Source organism: Manis javanica, chromosome 3 (genome assembly GCF_040802235.1).
Source record: "Manis javanica isolate MJ-LG chromosome 3, MJ_LKY, whole genome shotgun sequence".
Lineage (NCBI taxonomy): Eukaryota > Metazoa > Chordata > Mammalia > Pholidota > Manidae > Manis > Manis javanica.
In genome coordinates this window covers 114,665,351-114,681,781 of record NC_133158.1, presented here as the reverse complement: position 1 = coordinate 114,681,781, position 16,431 = coordinate 114,665,351, and the positions used below count along the sequence as shown (strand labels likewise).

At 38.7% G+C, this 16,431-nt stretch overlaps 1 long non-coding RNA gene across 1 annotated transcript in view; it reads right to left on the bottom strand.

The window, feature by feature from the left end:
- LOC118973509 (uncharacterized) overlaps positions 1-16,431 on the bottom strand; it is a 29,623-nt gene that overhangs the window by 7,213 nt on the left and 5,979 nt on the right. The window contains exons 3-4 of the long non-coding RNA XR_012129288.1: positions 3,465-3,865; positions 2,484-2,576 (exon numbers count right to left, since the gene is read on the bottom strand). This is a non-coding gene — a long non-coding RNA (uncharacterized lncRNA). The remainder of the gene's footprint in view (positions 1-2,483; positions 2,577-3,464; positions 3,866-16,431) is intronic.

Here is a 16,431-nt window from a genome sequence, read left to right as displayed (position 1 = left end):
GGGTCTACTGTCATGGCAAGCTGTCTACGGTAACTGCAAAGTGAAGTTACAGGCGCCCTGTAGAAGATAATCCCATTTTTGTAAAAGCAGAAAATCTATGTATGTGAGTGTAATTGTGATGTATTTGAGGGTACTTAATCAAAGGAGTCCTTGGACTTGGAATTTAAACCTCTGTTCCCTGTTTCCCTATACCACTCACCTGCCAAACCATGCCTGCGCTGAAACCAGTCAGCCTCTGAGTCACGGTTTATAATATGGCTCTACCATTTAACAGCAATGAAAAATTTGACAAGTAACTTGTTATCCTAAGCTTCAATTTTTAGCTGTGTTATGGTTTATTCTATGAGATGAGGTAAGGATATGGAAGACAATGTATACATTAAGGCTAGTGTCAAATTATAAGAATATATATTTTTAATTTTTTTATTAAGGGTTTATTGATATATACTCTTATGAAGGTTTCACGTGAAAAAACGTGGTTACTACATTTACGCACATTATAAAGTCCCCACCCATACCCCAATGCAGTCACTGTCCATCAGTGTAGTAAGATGCCACAGATTCATTATTTGCCTTATAAGAATATTTTTAAGGAAAAATAGTCAATATAAAAATGTAAATAAAAAATATTTAGTAGAAGTTGAAGATAACCTGTGCATGGGAATGTTTTCTTCCATATTATGTGTATATCCATATACGTATATATCTTCCATTTTATATATGTGTGTGTGTAAACAATATATAAAATATATAAAATGGGAAAAAGTTTTATTAATCTTTCTAAAATAAACACATGTAGAAACTGATATTTTGCTTAAAAGGTGCCAGCCTATTAGGACAGGAACATTCAGAGCACGCCCTGTTAACCTGGAGGCCTCCCACCCCATGTCTACGGGCATCATTGGCCGCTACCCGCAGGCCAGGGCCCAGACTGTGTGCCTTGCAGCAAAAGTTTCCATGAGTTTTGGCGGAGCAGAGAAGCATCCAAATATCCAAATACCTGGGCAAAATTCCTATGGTAAGGTTAACAAGCTGATAAGAGAAACTCAACTCTGTCCTATAAAATGCAATTTATGAAGGTGCTTATCTTGAGGAATAACAGATTCAGGAAGCACATTTGGTTATCTTCAGATACTAGACTGCTTGCCATGTAGAGGGACGGACTGACACTGATGTGGTGAACAAGGAGTAACAGGTGGAAGCCGCTGCCTAGTGGTTAAGAGTAAGAACTTCAGTCCTCTTGACTGTAGTGGTGATTCGCAGGTATACACCTGACATATTTTACATTTTATATGTGCTCAGTTTACTGTAATCAATTATACTTCAATAAAGCAGACCAGGGAGTGAGCCTTCACGTCAGATAGCTTGGGCTCCAGTCACTGACTTGCCACTTACTATCAGTGTTATCTGTAACAAATTCCTTAACCTCTGACAAATCTCTTGGATTTGATACGAAGCTAGGTGGGATGACCCATATAAAGGGCTTAGGTCAGAGTCAACATATGACGAACATTTGCTATTGTTGCTGGGAACTCTGGCTTCTGTGAAGCAAGCTCTTAACATTGGAAGAAGTAGTTTTCTATAAGACAGGGTAGTTTTGGTCAAGTATTTTGGAATAGGAGTTGGGAAACACATGCAGTTCCTGTCTCTTGTTTTCCCACTATGTGATCTTGAACAAGTCACCTTACTGCTCCAAGCCTCAGTTTCCTCATTTGTAGGATTAAACAGATATTATTTGACCCATCACTGCAATATTGTAAAAGGCTTAGTACTGCTCAGCCCTGAGGTAAGTACTCCATGAATGGCCAATCACAGGACTGTCATGAGTGAGCATAATGTGAGGAGACAGAGGTGAAAGCAACACGACAGTAGTACCTGGGTCCTTAGCTCACAGTCCTGCACAGTGGCCGAGAGGACCAAGTCAGAGCACCTCCTTCCCCTCTAGGTGACACAGATGCAGTTGAGAGTGTGGTTCTCTGGACGTGCAGCGTCCACCTGTGCTCTCTTAGATTGCTCTTTTTGCTGCTTCCCTAAATTCCAGTTTCACTCTGAAATTTACTATCTCAATGATGGTCCTTAAGTTTGGAGCTCCAGGCTTCTCTTTGCTTTGCTCCTTTTAACCCCTCTGACAGAAGAGGTGCTCTCCACCTTTTATGTTCTCCACAATTGAACAGTCCAGGTATCCGGGAAGCAGCTGGCCTGCCATCTGCTCACAATGATCTGTGACTGATCCTGGATGCACAGCACCAAACTTGATCTGCTGGGCCCTCCCAGCACAGGATGTTAGGCATCACAAGAGACTTGCAACCCTTTCCCTCTATCCCTTCAACATGACACACAGGTACAATCACACATGCACACACATGCAGGTAGACACATGCACAACCCCAGCATGAGCCCTGGTCCATCTTCCAAAAGACCCATTAGATTCCAGGGTAACACTGCCCTCACCATTCCTTTCTGCAAGAAATGATAGTACTCACCCCTTTAGCCCAGTCTTTGGGAGGTCTACTGCTAATTTCTTTACTCCTTTTGGCCAAGACCCCATCTCTTACTCCAGACGTCATTCAAAAAGCCTAGTGTTGTGGTTCACAATATTTTCAATTACTATTTAAATATCAGATGACATGTTTATGTTAAGAGTGAAAAAGGAGTTTTCTGGAAGACTATTATTTGTTAGTATTTATCAAGTAGAATATATTTACAATAATCATACCTAACATTGACTGAATGCTTGCTGTGTACCAAACACTGTTATAAGTTGTTTAACTTATTTCATTTTCCTTTCATCAACTTCATGAAGGAAATACTTTTATTATCACCATTCATCCTATTTCTAGAATTCCTTAGGCTTTATCACAGCAGTTCAAACTGAATACATCCCATATGATGGAAGAACATGAAACATTAGGTAGCAAAATTTTCAAGAATATTTAATAATGTGAAAATGGTAACCAAATATTAAGTGAAAAACAAAATGCAAATTTGTGTATGCAACATGAGCCCAGTATTATCCACGGAAGCATGGTCAATAAAAAAACAAGGAAGAGGAGGAAGGGGGTAGGGCAGGGAGAAGAAGTAGTAGAGGAACAGTAGGAGAAGAAAGAAGAGGGGGAGGAAGAGGAAGAAATAAAGAAAAATCCTAATAGTGGGAGAATTCTTGGCTTTATTTACTTGTCTATATCCTCTGATTTTCCACAAGAAACATGCTTTAATATCATAATTGGAAAAAATGTCATTAAAAATATTTTTTGCTATAGCATAATTTCTGTAAGTTCTTCCTAAGCTCTACTAGAGCCCAACCAAGTCTCTTGCCCCACTGAAGGCTTCACAATGTTAATCTCTTTGATGGAGCCCATGAACTAGAAGTTAAAATTATTCCCAAAGATAAGGAGTTGGAAATGTAATACAAGTTTATTCCAATTACAAAGAAAAGAACCAAATAAAGAACCAGTGTGACTTACTTGGTGGCAGGAAATGAATGCTCATTAAGGATCCACTGAACTTCCTGAACTGCCCAGAGAAATGGAAATTTAGCTCCCATGCATTAGGGTGTCTTTTCTCCATAAGGCTGTTTCCTTTTTCCAGGATGTATCTTAGTGATGTTTTTGTTTCTTTCCTCCCTGCCAGCCCATGCCTCTCCAACTCTGATTGGCTCTGGTCCTGTTTAAAGCTTATCCAGGGTTCTCCAGATAGACTCCCCATCTTCTGATCTTGCGAGCCAAGACAGGGCCACCTGTCTGAGATCCTAGGTCCACGGTGGCACCCTTAATACAATGGAGGCACCAAGAGCACCAACGCTTTTCTCTGACAGCCAGAGAACTTTGGCAAACAATTGATTCCATGAAAAGGGCTGTTTCTTTCTCTGGGGGGAAGGAGGGGAAATAAAGGAAAATATTTTACCCAAATGCAAGCAACATTGGACATTCCTCTTCCAATTTAGCCATTATTTCCAAGCACACTGAAAGGAGCATGGATTTACAGTCACCCAAAATCTGGACCTGTGACCAAGCTCTATGCTAGCTGTGGGAGCTTGTGCAAGGCTACAAAGATTGCTCATCTACAAACAGGACTAGGAGCTTTACACGGTTGTTGTAAGAACAAAAGTATACAAAATGTGTACCTAAGTGTACATAAACCTAGTGCCATATTCTTGTTTCTAATACCATTTTCCAAGAAAAGGAAGCAGAGCTCCTTGGAAAAACAGCTGACTTCAGAACTAGGGCAGCAAATATACAAGATGAGCCTGGAGCCTCTTATAATACAAGAAAGTAAGGAAGTGATCAACAAAATAAAACAAAACCAAAAGCTGATGGGGATATGTCAAAGGGCATTGGAGCAACTGGGAACGCTCCTAGTGGCCCAAACTAAAACAATCTGGGCAATGAAATTTAAAAATTGGATTTGGATTGTAACTCAAAGTTTAAAATAAATACCCATGAGTCCACATTGACATAAAGGATAGAGTAAATACATAAATGGGGGAGAAGAGATAAATCTCCTACGCAGAAAAATCCAAATAACTTATATAGACACTGCCCCTTACATAGGTCTCCACTCCTTCTGTGGGGTTGCTCGCAGTGACTTCCTTCCCAAGGGAACAGTACAGAAAGGAGAGAAAGGAGTGACACTGACAAACACCACCCCAGCCAGGTGGTCCAGGTCAGTATCAACAGTGATATGGCATATTGATAGTATGTACCCTTCACAGGATGACAAGAATGGCCCTCAATGTCTGTGATGTTCTGCCCCAAAACTCATAATTCCAGCATAATAATGAGAAAATATTAGACAAATCCCAATAGAAGGATATTCTACAAAATACCTGACCACTGTTCTCAAAACTGTCAAGATCATCAGAAACAAAGTTTAAGAAACTGTCACTGCCAGGAGGCACTTAAGAAAACATGATAACTAAATGTAATGCAGTATCCTGGAACAAATAAAGAACATGAGGTTAAAACTAAGAAAATCTGAATAAATTATAGACTTTAGTTAATGGTAATGTGTCAATATTGGTTCATTGGCTGTGATAAAAGGTACCATAATAATGCAAAATGTTAACAATTAGGGGAAACTGGCTTTGAAGCATATGGGATCTCTGTACTATTTTCATATTTTTTTCCTGTAAAATCTAAAACTATTCTAAAATAGTTTATTCCTAAAAAAGTAATGTGAATACAATGCGTTTGTCACAGTAATTGGGGGCTGTTAAATTTACAGCATCCTTGCCTTTGTTAATTACCTTGTTAAAATAAATGAAACCACCTTGATGGCAATGTCAGAGTTTAGATGTAGATTAATGTTATACACTGCCTTGAACTTCACACGCACGCACATCCCCGCCCACCACCACCAAAAACAAAAAAAACAAAATACCCTTAGTTTAGTGAGATTACTCTGCCCCCTAGTGGCTTCATATTTAATATACATTTAGTGGCAAAGGACAGCCTTCATTCTCTGGTCACTTTTGATATTTCAAAGTCTAGACAAGACACAGATATACTCAGAGTCTTTGATCTACTGGGACCATACTTTACGTGGTTCTTAAACAATGAACTTTACCATTCTTAGTGGCCCAGAAGAAAGACACATCCAAGTGAGGGAACTGGCTGGTGGGAGTATAAACCACATGACAACGTGTGTGTGTGTGCTGAGGTGTGGTAAGAGGGTGGGGGCAGTTTGACAATGTGAGTGGGAAATCTTAAAAACATTTACACAACTTCACCTAGCAATTTCACTTTTGCAAATTATTCCCCTGAAATAATGCTATTACTGAAAAAGATTTAAAATGTAAAAAAATAAATAAAAGAATGTTACTTGTAACAGTGACAAATTAGAAACAAAGTGTTTAGTGATTAGGGAATTGTGGAGGGAAGGAAGGGAAACGAAGAGGGGAGAACACGGAGTGAAGGAAGAAGGAAAACTATATCCATATAATGGACTATTATACAGTTAATGAAGGCATACCTAAGAATATTTAATGATATTGTTAAACTGCCCATGATCTAATGTTTGGTAAAACTCTAAACCGTGTCATCAAAATGTTAGGGAGTAACATAGATGGCCCTATATATACATACACACATAAAGTGATACATATTTCTTAGGTCACACTTTATAGAAAATATAACTTTCTTATATCTTGACTTGATTTTTGTTTTAATCCTTTATCTTGCCTGATGCCAGAAAATAAATCCAGTCAACTATGAGGTAGCTCGTTACCCCAGGGTATATCCAACCACTTTGTGTTTAAATAGTCAGAAATTTAATAGTTTAAATTTCCCCCTTCCCTCTTCCTTCCATTAGATTGGCATCTATGTTCACTGAATTTTGCTATCACAGAGAGAGGAAAGGCTGGTCTTTGGCCATCTTCTGCCTGTTATTAGCACAGCTGAGCCACCACTGCCTTTGTTGTCTGGTCATTGGCATTTAATAGGCTTGCCTCCACTGTGACATCTGTGGCTTCACCACAATTATTATCTCAGCCTTCTCTCAGTCTTTCTCCACACCTCTGGGGCAAATGAAATTCTAGGCACTTTCCCAAGTCTCCTGAGCCTAAGGCAGTGTGGGGTGTGGTCTTGCTGATCTTGTATTGCCTTACCCTTTCTTCTCCACTATTGCTGTGGCATCTTAGCACAAGGACTTCTCGGTCAACATCACTGCCCCCTCAGATTTCCCCGGGAATCAGGACACAGTTCTCTGCCTGAGGTCCCAAACCCCAATATTCGAGGACTTCTATCATTCCATAAAGCATGGAATTGTCTCTGAGACCTACACCAACACTGAACCCAGTCATGCTTCCCCAATTTCTCCTTCCTCAGCTGTGATATTTGTACCAAATCCATGGCTCTTTTTCTAGTTCTCTAATCCATCAAAACCTAAGACCTCAAGTCTAAGTCTGATGCTGTAATGGGATGATACTTGGAGTGTCCTGGGAGGGGAAGAGGGTAATTTGCATAAAGGAGTCACATCAAACTTTGTGGCCAGACAGTATAATAAAGATGACCATGCATTTACTTGACTCTGATAGACTCTGTGCCCACTCTGACCAATACGGCAGAAGTGACACTAAAGGCTCAGGCCTGAAAAGACTGGTGGCTTCCATTTCCTGTCACAAATATCCCTCTCTAGGAGCCCCGAGTCATGTTGTAAAAAGTGAACGAGTCTGAGAACACTGCTCTGTGAGGTGCCAAGCCAACCAGGCGGATATGCCATTTGAAGAGACAGATGATGAAATGGTTGTTGTTTTGAGTCACTAAATTTGGGTAGTTGTTATTCTGAATTAGATCATTAGAAGAGTATCTTTCCTACAAAGGGAGGTTAATACTACTGTAGCTATATAGATGTTTTAGTGAGAATTACATAATTAAATTTTAATTTTCTTCATAATAGGCTCCAGAATTACTATGGGGGAAGGGCCTTTTTGTTTAGGAGAATACCTTGACATGCCGATTAGAAGTAAAAGAAGAGACCCTAAGGGGATGAGTGGGCACAGAGAAAGAGACACAACTAAACCACTTGAGGGAATTGGGAATGGACAGGAATTTGGAAGGAGGGAAGAGCAAACTAAGGAAGAGAAACAGAGGAGGGGCAAGCAAGGGCTGGAGGCTGGGGGCCAAGTTGCAGAAATGACTGAGAGACTTTAAAAAAAAATCAGTCTAACAAATATGATTTGGTTTCATATTTATAATGAAAATCTCTTCATTCCCCAAAACTTCCATCAAATTTGCTAGCAATAGAGATACCTTTTGTGACTTGAAAAAATTGGGGGGACAAGAGAGGTGAAAAAGATGGAGGCATGAGAAGTGATGCAGACACCTCCTCCCAAAACCACATGTAACACAAAAATACAGCAAATACAACTAATCCACAAAAAGCAACCCGAAGACTATAGAACAGACTGCCTACATCTGAAGAAAAGAAAAGACCTCACAGACAAGGGTAAAGTAGCAAAGCTGTGATCTGGCAGGACCCAAGCCCTCCTCACACTCCAGCTCGCAGGTGAGAGGAAGAGAAATGGGGCGGGACAGGGAGGAGTAGCCCAGGACTGCTAAAGACCCAGCCCTGGAGATCAGCCATGGACCCACATTACATGGTGCTCTAGAGATTAGTGCAGTTGGAAAGCAAAGACAGGCAGAATATTCAGAGACCAAGATTCCGGCTGCTTGTGGAGAACAGGTACCCACAACCTGCTGTTCCAGGACAAAGAAAGGCAGGCACTTTGAAAGACTTCCCAACAGCAAGAGGGCTGCTAAAGGGGCAAAGATTACACAGAGCTTGCTGCTCAGGAGAAAGGAGAGGTAGACAAAATCATCAGAGCACGCTCAGCCCAACAGGTTGGGAACTTTCAGAAGCTTCAGATGCTCCATTCCCCCTGTCTGGCTAGGCAGGGCTGAGGCCCCTCATTGTGATAAGCAGCCTGCTGCTCCTTCCTCTCATTAGGCACTGGTTCGCTGCCCCAGACATCTGCCATCATGCCAGGCCAGCTGGAGGGTGGCCCCGCCTACAGCAGCTACAGGGGTGTAATGCAGAGGCTCCTCCCTGCATGCTCGGCCCACTGGACCTGGCATAGGAAGCAGGCACTGTAGCCAGGAAGCAGGAAAGAGCTCTTTCCTCCCGGCAGGCACTAATGCTATGTGCTTGCAGACCCTACCATTGCTCTAGGTGCTCAGCAGCTCCTGAGAGTGCTTCTGGGGGCACAAGAGGGTACCACCTACACAAAGTTATTATTCTGTAGGAATCACTAGAATATGAGAGGGCAAAAAAATTTTGTACAAAAATCCAACAGACACCAGAAAGAGGGCTAAGTGAAACTGAAATCACCAATCTTGATAGAGATTTCCAAATGAAAATCATTAAATATGCTCATGGAGCTATAGAAAAATATTCAAGAATTCAGGGAGGACTTTAAGAAACAGACAAAAACTTAGAAAAATGCAGTATCTGAAATGAAACATACAATGAAGGGATTTAAAAGTAGATCAGATGAGATATAGGAGATGGCAAATGAAATAGAAATTAGAGAACAGGAAAACAAAGAAGCTGAGGCACAGAGAGAAAAAAGGATCTCTAGGTATGAAAGAATAATAAGAGAAGTGTGCGGCCAATCTAAATGGAACGATATTCACATTATGGGGGTAAGGGAAGAAGAAGAGAAAGAAAAAGAGATAGGAAGTCTGTTTGAGTAAATAATTGCTGAAAACATACCCAGTGTGGGGATGGAAATAGTCTCTCAGGCCATGGAAGTGTACAGATCTCCCAGCACAAGGGACCCAAGGAAGACAACACCAAGACATATAATAATTAAAATGGCAAAGATCAAAAACAAGGACAGAGTATTAAAAGCAGCCAGGGAAAGAAAAAATATCACATACAAAGGAAAGCCCATCAGGCTATCAGCAGAAATCTTAAGGTCAGAAGAGAATAGCATAATATATTTAATGCAATGAAACAGAAGGGCCTCAAACCAAGAATATTCTATCCAACAAGATTATTATTTAAATTTGAAGCAGGGATTAAACAATTTCCAGATAAGCAAAAATTCTCTACAATGTATTTTAAAGCCACAAACCATCTCTACAGTGTATTTTAAAGGCATTGTTATAGGTGGAAGTGCTCCTAAGGCTGAATATCCATCACCAGAGAGTATAAAACCACAGTAAAGGAAGTAGAACAATTAATTACCAAGACAATGCAAGATTAAATTAACTACCTACAAAGTCAGTGAAGGAATACACAAAGAGTACAGAATATGATACCTAATATATAAAGAGTGGAGAAGGAAGAAGAAGGGAGGGGGAAAAAAGATCTTTAGATTGTGTTTGAAATAGCATAATAAGTGAGTTAAGTTAGACTGTTAGTAAAAAAGTTACCCTTGAACTGTTGGTCACCATGAATCTAAAGCCTGCAATGGCAATAAGTACATATCTATTAATAATCACCCTAAATGCAAATGGACTTAATGCACCAATCAAAAGGTACAGGCTTAAAAATGGATAAAAAAATAAGACCCATCTATATGCTGTCTACAAGAGACTTCAAACTGAAAGAAATACACAAACTAAAAGTGAAGAGATGGAAAAAGATATTTCATGCAAATAATAGGGAGAAAAAAAGCAGGATTCACAGTACTTACATAACACAAAATAGACTTCAAAACAAAGAAAGTAGCAAGAGATAAAGAAGACATTACATAATGATAAGGAGGTCAGTCCAGCAAGAGGATATTACCATTATAGATATCTATGCACTGAATATAGGAGCACCTAAACATGTGAAACAATAATAATAGATTTAAAGGGGTAAATAGAATGCAATGCATTTATTTTAGGAGACTTCAACACACCACTCACTCCAAAAGACAGATTAACCAGACAAAAAATAAGTAAGGAAACAGAGGCACTGAACAACACTTTAGAAAAGATGGACCTAACAGACATCTACAGATGTCTCCATCCAAAAGCAGCAGGATATACATTCTCCTCAAATGTAAATGGAAAATTTTCCAGAATAGGTCATATACTAAGCCACATAAAGAGCCTCAGTAAATATAAAATAATTGAAATTGTGCAAGTTTCTCAGACCACAAAGTTATGAAACTAGAAATAAATGATGCAAAGAAAACAAAAAACCCCACAAACACATAAAAGCTTACAACATGCTCCTAAATAATCAATGGATCAATGACCAAATAAAAAGAGATCAAGCAATATATGGAGACAAATGAAAACAACTCAACACCCCAAAACCTGTGGAATGCAATGAAGGCAGTTCTAAGAGGAAAGTATATTGCAATACAGGCTTACCTCAAGAAAGAAGAACAATTCCAATTGAACAATCTAAACTCACAATCAAGGAAACTAGAAAAAGAAGAACAAATGAGGCCCAAAATCAGTAGAAGGAGGGAAATAATGAAGATAAGAGAACAAGTGCATAAAATTGAGAAGAATAAACCAATAGAAAGAATCAATGAAAGCAGGAGCTGGTTCTTTGAGAAAATAGGACAAAATATATAAACCCTTAGTCAGACTTATCAAGAAAAAAAGAGAGTGTATACACATAAACAGACTCAGAAATGAAAAAGGAAATATCACTACAGATACCATGGAAATACAGAGAATTATTAGAGAATACTATGAAAAATTATATGCCAACAATTTGGATAATGCAGATAAAATGGACAACTTTCTAGAAAAATACAACTTCCCAAGACTGACCCAGGAAGAAACACAAAATCTTAACAGACCAATAACCAGCAATGAAATTGAATTGGTAATTGAAAAACTACCTAAGAACAAAATCCCTGAACCAGATGGCTTCACTGCTAAATTTTATCAAATATTTAAAGAAGAGCTAATACCTATCCTCTTTCAAGTTTTCCAAAAAGTAGAAGAGAAGGGACTACTTCCAAACTCATTCTATGAAGCCAGCATCACTCTAATACCCAAACCAGACAAAGACACCACAAAGAAAGAAAAATTACAGGCCAATAACCCTGATGAACATAGATGCAAAAATCCACAAAATATTAGCAAACTGAATTTAAAAATATATCAAAAAGATCATCCATCATGACCAAGTGGGATTTATTCCAGGGATGCAAGGATGGTACAATATTCATAAATTCATTAATATCATATACCACTTTAATAAAAGAAGGATAAAAACCATATGATCATCTCAACAGATGCTGAAAAAACATTTGACAAAATTTAACATCCATTCATGATAAAAACACTCAACAGAATGGGTATAGAGGGCATGCACCTCAACATAATAAAGGCCATATATGACAAGCCCACAGCCAAGACCATACTTAACAGTGAAAAGCTAAAAGCTTTTCCTCTAACATCAGTAACAAGACAAGGATGCCCACTCTCCACACTTTTATTCAACATAGTACTGGAGGTCCTCACCACAACAATCAGATGACACAAAGAAAGAAAAGGCATCCATATTGGTGAGGAAGAAGTTAAACTGTTACTGTTTGCAGAAGACATGATATTATACATATAAAATCCTAAAGACTCCACCAAAAAACTATTTAGAACTAATAACTGAATTCAGTAAAGTTGCAGGATACCAAAATTAACACACAGAAACCTGTTAACATTCATATATATTAACAATTAATTAGCAGAAAGAGAAATCAGGAAAACAACTCCATTCACAATTGCATCAAAAAGAATAAAATACCTAGGAATAAACCTAACCAAGAAGGTGAAAGACCTATACCCTGAAAACTACAAGACACTCATGAGATAAATTAAAGACACCAATAAATAGAAATACATCCCATGCTCATGGATAGGAAGAATTAATATTGTCAAAATGGCCATCCTGCCTAAAGCAATCTACAGATTTAATGCAATCCCTATCAAAATACCAACAGTATTCTTCAAGAAACTAGAACAAATAGTTCTAAAATTCATATGGAACCACAGAAGACCCTGAATAGCCAAAACAATCTTGTGGTTTCAACATTCACCCATATTAGGTAGGTCACAGGGAAGGCAGTACAGCACAGAGAAGACAAGTAATGACTCTACAGGAAAATTAAAGCAGGCTCCCTAACTTCAAGCTCTACTACAAAGCCACAGTAATCAAAACAATTTGGTACTGGCTCAAGAACAGACCCATAGATCAATGGAACAGAATAGAGAGACCAAATATAAACCCACACATACCTAGCCAATTAATATACGATAAAGGAGCCATGAATATACAATGGGGAAAAGACAGCCTCTTCCACAACTAGTGTTGGCAAAACTGGACAGCTACATGTAAGAGAATGAAAATGGATTATGGTCTGACTCCATATACAAAAGTAAACTCAAAATGGATCAAAGACCTGAATTTAAGTCATGAAACCATAAAACTCATAGAAGAAAACATAGGCAAAAATCTCTTGAATATAAACATGAGCAACTTTTTCCTGAACACATCTCCTTGGGCAAGTGAAAGAAAATAAAAAATGAACAAGTGGGACTACATCAAACTTAAAAACTTCTGTACAACAAAACACACCATTATCAGAACAAAAAGGCATCCTACAGTATGGGAGAATATATTTGTAAATGACTTATCTGATAAGGGGTTAACATCCTAAACATGTAAAGAACACATATGCCTCCACACCCAAAAAGCAAATAACCCGATTAAAAAATGGGCAGAAGACTGAACAGACACTTATCCAAAGAAGAAATTCAGATGGCCAACAGGCACATGGAAATTTGCTCCACATCGCTAATTATCAGAAAAATGCAAATTAAAACCACAATGAGATATCACCTCACACCAGTGAGGATGACCAACATCCAAAAGACAAGAAACAACAAATGCTGGCGAGGATGCAGAGAAAGGGAACCCTCCTATACTGTTGATGGGAATGCAAATTAGTTCAACCATTGTGGAAAGCAATACGGAGGTTCCTCAAAAAACTAAAAAATAGAAATACCATTTGACCCAGTAATTCCACTCCTAGGAATTTACCTGAATAAAACAAGATCCCTGACTCAAAAAGACATATGGACCCCTATGTTTATTGCAGCACTATTTACAATAGCCAAGATACGGCAGCAACCTCAGTGTCCATCAGTAGATGAATGGATAAAGATGTGGTACATACACACAATGGAATATTATTCAGCCATAAAAAGAAAACAAATCCTATCATTTGCAACGACATGGATGGAGCTCAGTGAAATAAACCAGGCAGAGAAAGACAAGTACCAAATGATTTCACTCATTTGTGGAGTGTAACAACAAAGCAAAACTGAAGGAACAAAACAGCAGCAGACTCACAGACTTCAAGAAGGGACTTAGTGGTTACTAAAGCAAAGGGATTGGAGACGGTGGGTGGGGAGGGAGAGAGAAGGGGATTAAAGGGCACTGTAATTCACAATCATAATCTATGTAGGTCATGGGAAAGGCAGTAAAGCTGGAGAAGACAAATAGTGACTCTATAGCATCTCACTACGCTGATGGACAGTAATTGCAATGGGGTGTGGGGACTGGATAATATGGGAGAATGTTGAAACCATAAAGTTGTTTATGTGAAACCTTTATAAGATTGTATATCAATGATACCACAATTTTAAAAAAAGGTGAAGGAACAAAATAGCAGCAGACTCACAGACTCTAAGAAGGGACTAGTGGTTACCAAAGGGAAAGGGTTGGGGAGGGTGGGGAGGGAGGAGAAAGAAGGGCATTAAGGGGCACTATAATTCACAATCACAATATAGGTAGGTCACAGGGAAGGTAGTACAGCACAGAGAAGACAAGTAATGACTCTACAGCATCTTACTACACTGATGGACAGTGGCTGCAATGGCGGGGGTGAAGACTTGATAATACAGGTGAATGTTGAAACCACAGTGTTGTTCATGTGAAACCTTCATTAAGTTTGTGTATTTCTGATGGTTTTATTAAAAAATTCTGGTGGAAATTAAGAAAAATTAAGAATTAAAATTTTTAATTTTTCTTTAAATTGAAAAGATAAAAAAACAGTTATGTTGGCTTGGTGAAAACAGGGACAAGAGGTGCCAATTCCTACACTGAATTCATTTAGGATAGTGGTTCTCAACTGGGAGTGATTTTGTCCCCCAGGGAACATTTAGCAAAAGTCTAGAGTGACATATGGATCACAGTGCTTCCCTGTAAAGAAATTAAACACTTTTGATTTCATAGTTGGGACAGGGCAGCTACTGGTATTGAGTGGGCAGAGGTCTGGAATATTGCCAAAATTCTTAAAATGTACAGACAGCCACCCACAATAAAGAATAGTCTAGCCTAAAATGTCAATAGTGTGAAGGCTGAGGAATCCTGATTTAGAGGACGCAAAAGATCTGAGCCAGATGTGTCTGTGATAATATAAGTCACACACAGAATTTGTAGAAATCTTGGAGAAAACACTGGACTTTCTACAATATATGAAATGTAGTTTGAATCAATCACTAGATGTAGTTTAAATCATCGGGGTAGGGTGGTTCTAGTCAACATCAGGGTTACAGCATCAAAGAATTAATCAATTATGGTTCTTATGAGTAACAGAAACCAACTCTGGGTAAATTAAGCAGTAATACTAAGTCACAGTGGGCAGCTCACAGAACCTCTGTTAGGGCTGGAGAATGTGGCCTTGAGGCTATGCAGAACAGAACAATAGAACAGCGTATCTGAAAATATCAGCGCTCCCATCACTGGCACTGACACTACTGGAAAGAAGGAAGGGAGCATGGCTGTGCTGGCAATAGTGATGAGACAAATGCTGCAAGAGAGGAAAGACAAAAGTAACATCACATCAAAAAAGTTCATTTTAAAAGCATATAAAATGTCTTTCGGCATTAACATTAGAAAATGAAATTTCAGTTACGTAGGCTTAAAACTCCATTATGGTCTTTGACCCCATAATCATAGTCCAAGTCAGAACACATTTGTGTAATTACAATGTTCTCCTACCTAGGCTCTCTGCTTTTAGCCTCCCACCTTTAAACAACTTACCTACTGGTAGATTAACCTCCATAGAGTGACATTTGGATCATGGTGCTTTCCCGCAAACAAATTGCACATAAGTCCTTCTGACAAAAGGAAAATATCCAAACATAATTTGACATCTTCAAACCGCTCTATGATCTGTTCTGATCCTAAGTTCAGTTTTCTCTCCCATTACTTTATCAGGCAAATAGTTTGCATATTGAGCCCTAAAGATATCATATACATCCAAATTACTGTGTGACCTTGAGAAAATTAATACATTCCTCCAAACTTACAAAAATACAATATGGAAATCATACTGTCTACACTGCTAATTGGTACAACTGGTAGCCTTAAATCCAGTATTTTCCCCCCATACTTTCTGTTTGTCTAAATCTTACCCACCCCCAAAGAAGGAACAAAATGATAAACTGGGTAAAGGAAACAGAGGAAGAAGGGGTTTTAATTTATGTTTGTTTTATATAAATACATAAATCCAATCCTGCTTGGTAAGAACTTCTTGTGTACTGTGCATTCCTATCACCTCTCTTATAGGTATAACCTGGTAAATGAATCACTGTAAGCAGATTCATTCTGCCTTCTCTAAATGCAAGCACCATTCCTCGGAATAGGGTGGAAGGAGAGGCTATTTAAAATTTTTACTTTAAAAGGCAAACAAAGAAGAAATGTTTGAAGACAGAGAGCAAAAATACTTACAAGCAAAAAACCTGGGGAGTGGGAGAAGGGAAAACTTCTGCAGGATGTGGGCATGAAATTGGCCCAAAGCATGAGACCACCATATAAGTGGTCAGAGTTATAGTAAACTTCAAAACAAAGAAAAAACTAATTGGCAAAGTTTTCAATGATAAAACCTGGAAATAGATTGAAGAAAGGAAGTGTTGTGTTGCTCAAGCATACATATGCATACCAGAGGTATGGTAGTAAATGTTTAGCTCT